The sequence below is a fragment of the Corvus kubaryi genome, unplaced genomic scaffold (genome assembly GCF_017639235.1).
Source record: "Corvus kubaryi isolate FWS band 111438036 unplaced genomic scaffold, C.kubaryi_AGA036_p1.0 37302, whole genome shotgun sequence".
Classification (NCBI taxonomy): Eukaryota; Metazoa; Chordata; class Aves; order Passeriformes; family Corvidae; genus Corvus; species Corvus kubaryi.
The window spans coordinates 3,635,872-3,646,880 of record NW_024581095.1 but is presented as its reverse complement, the minus strand read 5'-3'; the positions used below and the strand labels follow the sequence as shown (position 1 = coordinate 3,646,880).

At 41.0% G+C, this 11,009-nt stretch overlaps 1 protein-coding gene across 19 annotated transcripts in view; it reads left to right on the top strand.

Moving 5' to 3' along the window:
• PAM (peptidylglycine alpha-amidating monooxygenase) overlaps window positions 1-11,009 on the top strand; it is a 132,719-nt gene that overhangs the window by 13,171 nt on the left and 108,539 nt on the right. Inside the window, exon 1 of one of the 19 annotated variants that reach the window (XM_042028088.1) lies at window positions 7,348-7,452. The exons of the other annotated variants lie outside the window; for them this stretch is intronic. The gene's annotated coding sequence lies outside the window, so the exon portion shown is untranslated. Of the gene's footprint in view, window positions 1-7,347; window positions 7,453-11,009 lie in introns of those variants that run through there. 19 annotated transcript variants of the gene reach the window in all.

Here is an 11,009-nt window from a genome sequence, read left to right as displayed (position 1 = left end):
TTTTTTTTCTCTCTCTTTTTTTTCTCTCTCTTTTTTTTCTCTCTCTTTTTTCCTCTCCCCTCCCCTCTTTTTTCTCCACCTCCTTTCTCTTTTTTGTCCTCTTCTTCCTCTCTCCTTTTTACCTTTTTTTTTTCTTTTTCCCTCTCTCTTTCTTTCCACATCACCTTTTTGATCGCCTTCCCCCTCCTTTATTGCCTTCCCCCACTTCTGTCGCCTCCTCCCCTTCTCCCCTTTTCACCCTTCCCCCCCTCTGTTTTGCTTTTCCTCACCACTTTTCACCTTTTCCCCCCCCTTTTTATTTCTCCTCCTTTTTGTTTTTTATCTCCTCCGTAAGGCAGTCAGGACATAAAAAATTGAAATGCATAGGGCAGCAGAAAGACAGTGAGAATTTAAAACATACTCCTTAATGAATCCCCTTCATTTCTCTGTGATAAGTGAAGGACTCTATTTCATTTCCTGTCAATTTTACCTGTACTCAAATTCAGTTTCTTCCAATGGGCCAGGGTAAGGAGGAGAGGGTGTCATTTATGTATTGTTCAAGGATATTGAATCAACTAAAAGCATTTTCCTGCAGAAAGATGTAAAAGTTTTTCTTGAAAAGTATTTTGATTCAATAGATCTCAGATTTTATGGGTTACTTTATAATTTATGTTAAATATATCAACGTGAATTTATATTAAAAGTATCTGGGAATGAAAGTGTGGACCACTTGTATATAAATAGTGTAGTATATATGGGAAGCAAAATTCATGGTTAGTGCTGTTTTTTGAAGCACTGTTTTTCAGGTATATATCTAAAATTTTGGGCTTTATTATTACAGCTGTTGAGAAACATAAGTTGGATAGAGATTCTCTTTCATATCTAAGTGAGAATGTGAATGAAATTGAACACTAGCCTCTAAAAGGATATGCATATATTGTATATGAAGAGATGCCAGAAGAAAGCAAGCTTTTCCAATTTATTTAATAGGTGGAGGTCAGGCAGTGTGTTTCTAATGAAGACACTTAGCAGTCATTAGTTGGAAGAGCTCTGTTGCAGTAGTACTCCAATCCCTGTGAGCTCTTGCTGTGCATTTTAGAGGAAGGGGTTTTGTTGCTTTCCCCCCACCCATCAATGTATTCTGTTATTGGCAATGAAAGTACTCAGCAGAACCCACTGTTTTATGCAAAGAACAAAGTGTGTTTTGCTGAAATTGAAAGGCAGTAAATGATAACTTAGGCTATTCCTGCTGCAGTGGTGAAGTTCCTGCATTTTATGCAACAGATGTCACTTGGTGAGTGCTCTGCTTTAAGATACCAAGGCTCTGCAATAGCCAGACAGGGTGTGTTACCATATGAGGTGAGTGTTTAAAGTGCAGCAGCTCAATGGATCACTAACATGACTTCTGTTTTTGAACAAATTAATTTTCATAAACTTGTGTTTGAAATCTCATAGATTTTTTTCATCCTTTCATACTCTTGCTTTTGCAGTGCTACATTTAGGAGGACCGGGACAGATTGCTGTCTCAGTATGAGTACTTGCAGTGACAAGGGAGAAAGGGATGCTGGCTACCAAGTCCTCACTGTGTCTTTTGGTTCATTCTTGACTGGTAATGATGTTGTGTGATCTTTGCTGCATTTATCTTCCATTTCGACAAAGAATGCTGAAGGTGATGTTGACTCATATTATATTTGCTGATCCATTAATGTGGCATGGTCTCATACTCCGCTGCTGCCTCCCAGTTCCATTCCACAGTTATCAATATTCTTTCTTGGATGTTATGGCTCCACTTGGTTGTCTCAGTCCTATTTCTAGTGTTTTAGTTGGTGATCTTGTACATTCATGGCCCTAGTGTACTAATGCAAGTACTTTACTGTAGAAATCCCTACAAAACAAGGGTATCTCAAAAGTTTGTCTGTTGTAAAATCATCTATCTCTGTGTCAGAGTCCCTAGTGCGTAGGGTTAATCAAGACTTAACTTGTTTTTTATTTTGCTTATCTTTCTTCTGACACTCCCATTGTATGTTGCAAGTGGCCTACTTGCTTTCTGAGTCTTTTGTGTTGTGTATGCCTCAGGTCTTCATACTGTAACAAAAAAGAGATTATTAGTCTTTCATAGTTGGGAACAAAAAGGAATTATGAGGAAATGTTTATATTGAACTTAAGGTTTGTGATTTTTTTTTTTTTTTAAAGGACAGGACTAGATTAACACTAGAGGATCACTTCAAAACTATAGAAGATTTATTTTGCTTTTATCCCTTCCACCCACATATAAAAATGGGGGGTTTTTTGTTAGTTGTACATTTGCTTTCTGTTGCAGACCTCTAAGTAATGTCCTTTGATCCATAGGATAAAACAATTACTCATCTTAAAAATTAGGACCTATAGCATGCCCTTTCTGGCTTGTTTCAAAAATGTCAGTATAATTTTAAGTCTAAATTATTCAGAGTCTTCGTGTATACTCATTGTTCTTGTTTAGTATCATTCAGTAGCTTAATTCTTAGTTTGTTCTCTGTATATACTTCTATTTATTTCTAGAGAACAGTTATGTTTACTTTCAGACTTCATGTTGTTGGGCTGAACAGTCCAGATTGTCTTTGTTTCATTACATACTGGGAAAACTAAGAGCTTATTGGATTCAGCTTGGAAAGGAAAAGGCTGAGTGTGACCCCATTGCAGGCTACAGCTTCCTCAAGGGAAGAAGTGGAGAGGATGGTGCAAATCTGCTCTCTGTGGGGAACAGTGACAGAACACAGGGATGAAGCTGAATCGGAGGAAGTTCAGATATGCAGATGTAAGGCTATATTTATGAAACAGTTAATGAAATTATAACTTTTAATCTTGTTTCAGTTGTCTTTGTTTAACTATTTTTTTTCACATCTTCTATTCCACTTTCCTCAAATTTAATAATCCCCCATGTTGTAGTATGGATGAAAAAATAGTTAACCCCCCACCCCTGGCCAGCTCTACTGCATTTTCTTTTGTCTTGGGTAATGATATTTTGTTTCATTGAAGACAGATGGTATAATTAGCTAAGATAATGTAAGTTCATACACAATTTTTTCTGCCACTCTGTTTCTAATTTCTCTCTGTTTCTAATTACTTTTTACTTCAAAATCTATTCCTTTTCTCTTTGATTCAGTTTTAATAAAACACCTTTATTGAAACTAAAGTGAATTAATGTACTTGTAAGTAGCAGTAGGTCCAAGGTACATTTCTAAACTACAGGATGATGGTCAGCCTTGAAGGCTTAGAAGGCTGTCTGATATTTCACTTCCCACAGTAAGTTTCTGTGGTCTACAGACTGTAACATTGACAAGTTACTGAATATTGGTGATGAAGTCTTCCAGTTGAAGGTTGAGGTGTTGTTTTGCTGTGAAGAAATAAGAGGAGTGCAAACAGAGACTAGAAGAGAATGCAAGGAGAAGTAGGTGAACTGGGGAGGAGAGGAAGGGTTGCATTGAAGGTCAGTCTGCAGGACCAAGCCAATGAGTAGAGAAATGTGGTGTCTGTAGATACTATTGGGACTGTGACCTGGTAGGGATGCACAACCAGGAGAGGGAGAAACTCTCTGAACTCTGATGAGCTGACAAGGATCTGGGTAAGGGGAAGAAAACTGGAATAAGAGATGGGCTTATATGAACTAGTGACTGAAAAAACTGAAGTGAAAGACTGTAAGGTTGAAAATCAGGCTAACGTGAAGTGAGGTGGAAGAAAGAAGGACAGACTGAATGGAATGGGTCATACAACTAACCTGTGTCACAGTAAATTTATTACTTCTCATGTCTTCAACAGATATTTAAAAGTTTACATTAATAATTATTGAGAATAGTTGAATACTTGTTCTGTGAGATTCATTAACATGCATTCGTATTCCAGCATAATTGGTATACAATTATGCTTATCTTCTTCATCCTCATCTTTTCAGGAAGCCATAGCTTTGTCTTTTAGAAGCACATACCCACCTGTCATTTGTGATTGCTCCCTGTACCCCTTCCCAGCTGCGTTAACTCTTTGTGAAACTGCACCTTTACATCTGTTCAGGTACTGAAGGTGGTTGTACTCCAGTGTTTTATCAGTAATAACAGTGCTTACGGCTTTGTGACTGTTCCAGAGTCAGTGATTTTTTTTTGCTTTACAAGTCAGCTTCCTTTAATAGATTTCTCCCTGAATCTTGTTTGTGTGCTGTAAAGCAGAAGTGAAGAAAAGGGACTTGAAAACTGATCAAGTCAGCCTTGCCTGCTTGCAGCAGTCCACCTGAAGGGGGGAGGAAGCTAGTGTTTTGTTCTAAATCACACCTCTGTTGCAGATTTCTATGCCATATTCTTTAGTTTTCTATGGATTATTTATATTCAGATTGGTTAAGTTCAGTTGGTTTTAATTCCTTTTGCAGGCCTGTTGTACCCTGACCTCAAATTGAGATGGATTTTATGGTACTAAGAATCCCAATCTCATTATGGAAGAGATTAAGGATTTATGATGGATTTTAAAGCATCCTTTTTATCCTGACTTGAAATACTTTTTTGCTTTCTGCTTGTTTACTGTTGTCTGTATTGAGACAGTGTTAATGTATTTTAATCACCATTTTAAGAATGTTAATTTACTGTAGTCCTTTCAGAAGAACTTGCTGTAGTACCTGGTTTGGGAGAACCTAGCTGTTCTTATAAAAGCTGTTCATATATAACATAGTTTTTATTACGTATGAGAGTTACCAGAATGCTAATTAAACAGTGATTTCCAGTTTTGTTTCTTTCTGGCAAAAAAAAAGTGTTTGCTGATATTTTTTTTTTTGTCTTTTCTTTGACTGTCTCACCCAGCTTTCTCCCTGTGAGATTAATATAGGATCACAGAGTAGTTGAGGTGGCAGGGAACCTTTGGAGATGATGTAGTGTAACTCCACCCTCAGTTAAGTAGGACCAGCTATATCAGGTTGTGTATGACTCTGTTCGCTCAGGTTTTGAGTAGTTCCATGGATGGAGACTCCACAGCTTCTCTTGGCAGCCTTTTCCCATGTTTGACCCCTCTTGTAATAAGCAAGTATATTCTTTTGTGCATGTAGAGTTTCTTCTGATTCAGTTTATCCCTGTTGACTCTTTTCAGTCACTGCTGAGGAAAATTTGACATGCTTTCATCCCATGCTGATCAATTTTATTTATGTGTCTTGATTAGGTTTCACCTCATCCTAAGCAGGCCTTCTCTTCAGGCTGTAAACAGTCCCACTTCTCCTCATATGACAGATACTGTAGGTCCCTCAATCAGCTGTGTATCCTGTGTTTGGTCTTGGGCTGTATGTCCGTGTCTTTCTTACACAAGGTCGGACTCCACCTTGTGTGGTGTCTACCTGCTGCTACATGGTAAGGGTCCAGCTCTGGAAATGGCTTGAGGCTGTTTTTGCTGACAGCTTTGCACACCCCAAAATGTGTTTCTTTAGGATGTGATCTCAAAATCTGAAGTAGGCTTAAATTGTTAGTAAGCTGAAGTAAGATGTAGTGATTTATGTGACATTACATTACAATTCCCATAAGAAATTTTCTATATAATTTTCTCAGGAAGGACAATTACCTTTCATATTTTCCATAAGTCACAAGCTTCACAGCTTGGTAGTGTGTTGCATTCCACTGTGGGGAACTGCAAGGAGTTCTTTTAAAACAGATGGTCTAGGATAAAATTAAGTCAAGCAAGATAGTATTGTATCTGAGAACCGTTTATTGGTAACAAAAAAAGAGGGAACTGCCCTACTAAAGGGCACTAGAAAAGACAGAAAAGGAGGAAGGAAGATGAAAAAGAATGGGGGGGGGGGGGGGAAAGAGAGAGGGGAGACACAGAGAAGAAGCGGGCATTACCACCAGAAGGTGGGGGAGTGCAGTCCGTGTCCAGGTGTCAGGGGGTGTGTGCGCGCTGCCTGCCGGGTGCCTCGCAGCTCTCGGGAGGCACGGCTCCACAGGCACAGCTCCCGCCGCGACGGGCAGCCAGACACCAGGTGAGGGGGTGCGCGCTCTGGCAGGAGGCGCAGAACCCTGTACGGGGCTGGATCGGCGAAGCAAGGTTAGAGGCAGGCAGGAACGCAGGGACAAAGCGGGCAGGGCGTCGGACAGGAACACAGGGAGGCAGGACAGGCGGCGGCTGGGACAGGCGAAGAGGTAGGGCAGGACACAGGCTACACACAGGGCTCCGAGGTCAGCCGGTCTCCAGCCAAGCGCCCAGTGAGTGGGAGGGAGAGCAAAGGCCAGCGAGAGCAGAAAAGCCATAAAGCAGGCTGGAGCCAGGGCAAAAAGGACAAGGACAGGCTAGAGCCAGGGTAGAAGCAGACCTCAAGCCTGGGCAAAAAGACAAGACCAAAAGCCCCAACTTAAAAAGCCTCAACACAAAAAGCCTGACCCTGAGCCCCAGAGCTTGTGACTCAGTTACTTTTATGCCCCCTGGCTCCTCCCAAAGTCTGCCTGCTAACAGGAGACCATTGGCCCAGTCCAACGTTCCACTGCAGTCCATTGGTGGAGACCTTTTTCCTTCTGACTGGAGAGCCTCTCTGGAGGGTACAGTGTCCTTGGTGGTCTCTTGTTGACTGCTTGTCCCATATGAGATATGAAATGATTGCCAGGCAAAGTCTCCCCAGAGACAAGGCTTTTCCCCATCTTCTCCTAGTTGCCTCCTGCAAGTGGCACGTGTGCAGCCCCTCTGCCACGTGCCTCTGACAGTGTTGAGACAGAATCAAAATCAAACTTCCTCTTCACATAGTGGCAGCGAGTTATTATGGGCATTCTTTCATGGATTGGAATTAATCTTATTAACTCTAGCATACCAAAGGTGTTTCAACGTTTTAGTATGTATGAAAGAAAGTTAGTAACTCCCACTGAGTATTACTTTGCTCTGTAGGAGTAGTACAATAGCAAGGGCAAGGTAAAGCAAACTCTTCAAGGGTCGTCAGAGTATGGAGATCTTCCCCCACACACCCATTTTCAAGGCTCCCTTTGCTGTCATCCTTGGATGTTGATCAGCTCTAAAAACTGGCCTTTTAGTTCCCACTGAAGTGTCCTTTGTGCCCAAAACTGTGCTGGGCGGGTGTGACGGGGCACCACTGTCACTCCCAGGTTGCCAATGGATGTTGCTGCAGGTTAAATATAACTGTGAGAATTCCCAGAGAGAATGCCACATCTGCTCTCTGTTGAAGGAATGGGAAGCATGATTTTTGCAAAATACATGTTGCAGAACATATTAAGGAATATTGGCAAAGTGTACTGAAATTAAGGATGTAGTTTCTGGCACCTGGGCTGGTGTCTTGGCAGGGATCACTGTAAACAAGATTGTCCTTCCAGTACCAAGATGCACCCCACTCTTCTGTCTCAGACAGGAACCTGGTGTCTGTTGCTGTGTGGTGATGACCTGACGATAGTCTGTAAGTGCTGTAACCTTGGACTCATGCCCTGCTAATTCAGAATTATTAATGCACTGTTGGCCAAATCCACCAAAGGGCAGGTAGGTGGAAGAATTCACAACTGGTTTTTGGTAAGCCTTTTAGTATGCTTTACTAAGGTTGATGGGGATATGTGATAAACTCATGTTACCTGGTGACCACCATCCCACAACTGCACCATTTCTCCTGGAAATGACAACCCTTATATGATTTAATGCAAGTGAGAATACCTACCCATTGGTTTAAAAAGTGAAGGCCTTTCATAATGACCTTGTTGTCAGGGGAGGTAGGCAATCACAGTCAGGTGATCTGCCATCACCAGTATTTACTGCAAACCCTGGCCTTTTGGAAGTGGCCCAGTATAGTGTCTGTCAGGTGTGGCCTGGGGCCACCTAGTGCTCTGTCTTTCCCTAGGGCTGTTGTGGCAGTTTTTCTTGCTTCTGTTATTTGCAGGTATTCTTAAAAGGCATCCAGTCATCTGCTTGTCATTTCCTAGAGTATGGTGTGAAACCTTTGTATACTGCCCAAGCGTCAGAAAAAAGACTTCTTAAGCTGATCATTCTTCCAGCACCATACATACAGCCATTAATTTAACATATGGCTTGCTCCTCCCTTTCCTTGATGGGTTAGGAAGGTTTGCTCAGCCATTTCAAAGGATGTTGCTTTCCATTTCTTGATGTCCAATCAGTGAAACATCCATTCTCCTCTTGGGTTTATTGCTCATACTGTGGGAACTGCTGTGCCAAAAGTAGAGGCACGCTGTTGTTACCTAGGACAATTTGTCCTGTTTTCTCCTCTTTTCTCTTTGTTTTGGCTGGGAGATGTAAGTGTAGAAATGCACCATTTCCACTTGACTTTTTTTTTCTTATTATATTGTATAATGATCTTCATAGCTGGGCCAAACATGGTATAAGTTGCCTCTGAAACCATCATATACCAACAATTTTCTGTGTTTCTACTTTGCGTTTCTGCTATATAAAGTATCATTTGTTCAGCTGATTTGAGCATCATTCTGTGACATGCCTGCCAAATTATCCTTCCAAATTTTGCTCCTGTGGCAGTTCTCTGAATTTTCTTGGAGTTCATTTCCTAGCCATGATTTTGCATTGCCTCAGTGGCATTGCTCAGTGCTTCTCCCACTTCTTGTTCAGTGATGTAGATAACATCATCCCCCTAACAGAGTGATTTGCAGCGTGGGGAAGTACTGATGTCTTCCAAATACCGGGCAAACTGTGGATCTGTGCAGATACTTCGGCGGCAGTACTGTGGGAGTATATTGCTGAACCTGACACGAGTGCGTGGATTTCTGCTGTGGCTCATTAGCAGCTGGAAATCCAGAGAAATCCTTCACTGCATCCCATCCCACAGCTTTGGATACAGCTCACTGGATCAGAGTGACAACAATTGGGCACTTCATCTCTGTGTGGCATGGCCTTGTTTAGCAATCAGTAACCAGCTGTCATTCTCTGGGAGCAGTCAGGCATCCTTACTGTCCAGATGGGGCTGCTGAAGTGAAGAATGGGCTTTCTGAATGACTCCAGCCTCTGACAGCTGTAATGATCTGGATGATCTTTAGGTCGCCTCTGGCTAGCCTGTACCATTTTAATGCAATCCATTTTGAGGAAGTTTCCAAATCAGCAGGAACTGTAACAACTTTCCCTGCAGTGATAGCATGAACCCCAGAAGAATATTTGTCCCCCTGTTGTCTTGAAAGCTTTTCTTGCCATCAAGTCATACCTAGTATTCATGTACTTAAGCTACCTGCACTTTGTCAGAAAATACAAGTAGGAGCCCAACTATAAGAGCAAAGAGGTATAACAAGTTTCTGCCTTCTCCCCCTCCCTGTCTCTCCAAGTGACTAATTTTAATTAGTTTATTTTTTAGTTATAGGATGGGACCCTGTGAAATACAGTGGCCTCAGGCCTATAACCATCAGAACCATTACCCAGTGACAGATGTGAATGCTCCAGTGTACTGCCAACACAATATAAGATTTGTTAACTTTCTGTGACGTCTCAGCCACCCATTACACCTTGGTGGGGACGGCCCAGATCTAGTTAATTGATACAGGGTTTGTATGTGAGCTACCAAATTGGAGTAGGGAATGGTCCTCTTATACCAGCAGTGCTCTTTTCCCACTGAATAGGGAAGCAGTAGGTATACCCAGTCTGTCCACTGTCCTGATTTGTTTTTGTGGTCTGTATTTATCTTTTCTTTGTTTATTTTTTTCATAAATAAAGGATGGTTTCCTGTCAATTTTGCATTTTGGGATTCCAGACTGGAGTAAAACTTAAAATATTTCCTTTTGTGTAACTGTTTTCTGTTGCTGAGGATACATCTACAAGTGTGTTCACAATGTATCTTCCTCTGACAAGAGGTAGGGGATGTATCTTTCATGATACCCAGCTGCATGCAGCACATGTTGGCACGGGGCACACTGGCAGATAATTTTGCAGCAGTGGCCTGTACTGAGAAGTTTGATACCTGCTTTTTTCCTCCCATGGGATACCGAGTGCACATTGCTTCTTTTTAACTGCATTTATCTGGTGTGATCTGTTTCATCTTCAGAAGAAATAGTAAAATTAAACAAAGTAAATAGCTACCAGATCTTCTGCTTTGCTTGTGGCAAAGGAAGAAAAAAAATACTCATACATGCCTTTAGACATCCATTGCTGTTTTTATGTGGTCTTCAAAAGACATCTCTAATTTGGAGTTTGGTATTCTAACAGTATCCTGTGTCTGATACTTGGCCTTTTATTCCTAAGGATGTGTGAGGATGATGCAGATAGACAATTCAATCCTACATTATCTATATTACAAGATCGATTTTTGTGCTTTTGTTTTGTCATGATACATATCAGTGGAAATTGTGGGCATGTGTAGCGAATTGGTGATCAATTCAGTCCTTCCACTTGCCTTAGCTGGCTTTTGAATCTAATCAGACTGGAAACAAAATTACGTACGTAGTCTTTTTATTTTATTTTTTGGTAGGCACTGAAGTTAGCAATGTGTTAGAGAATTGGTTATGTTTTTTTGGCCACCTACAAAAGTCTTACCAACTTGTTGCATATACTTCTACTGTTGTGATAGCTTTGTGGGTCTTGTGTGTGCACTGTAGTAATTATTTGTTTTGACACTGTTGTGTTTCTTTACCATCTTTTTGCTTGCTGGAAAATGTATTTCATAGTTAGCTAATGTAGCAAGAAGTTGTCTGTTCAGTTGATTACTTGTGACTATTACTTGCAGTAGTTGCTGGATCAGAAGTTAGTTGTAAGCATGAAGCAGTTTGTTTTGGAAAACTTGCTTTGATCTGGCATGGTTTCTCTCAAGTGTCTGTGCTTAGTTTCACACCACAACTTGATCATGGGAGAGAATCTTTGATCTGTGGAAATGTTTGTTTCTTGGGTCTTCCCCAAGTGGCTTTTACTAAGGTTTGTCCCTATCCTGTTCTTGCTGCTTAGGAGTAAATAATGAGCTTCCAGCACCAGTTCTTTCACCTTTACACAATGAAGTAGTAGAAAACTTGCTAGTATTCTCAGTGAATTCATTATATGAATGTTTTATTGTGTTTCGGAACCTTGAGCTTCAGAAGTGACTAAAACATTAAACTTTTTTTGTT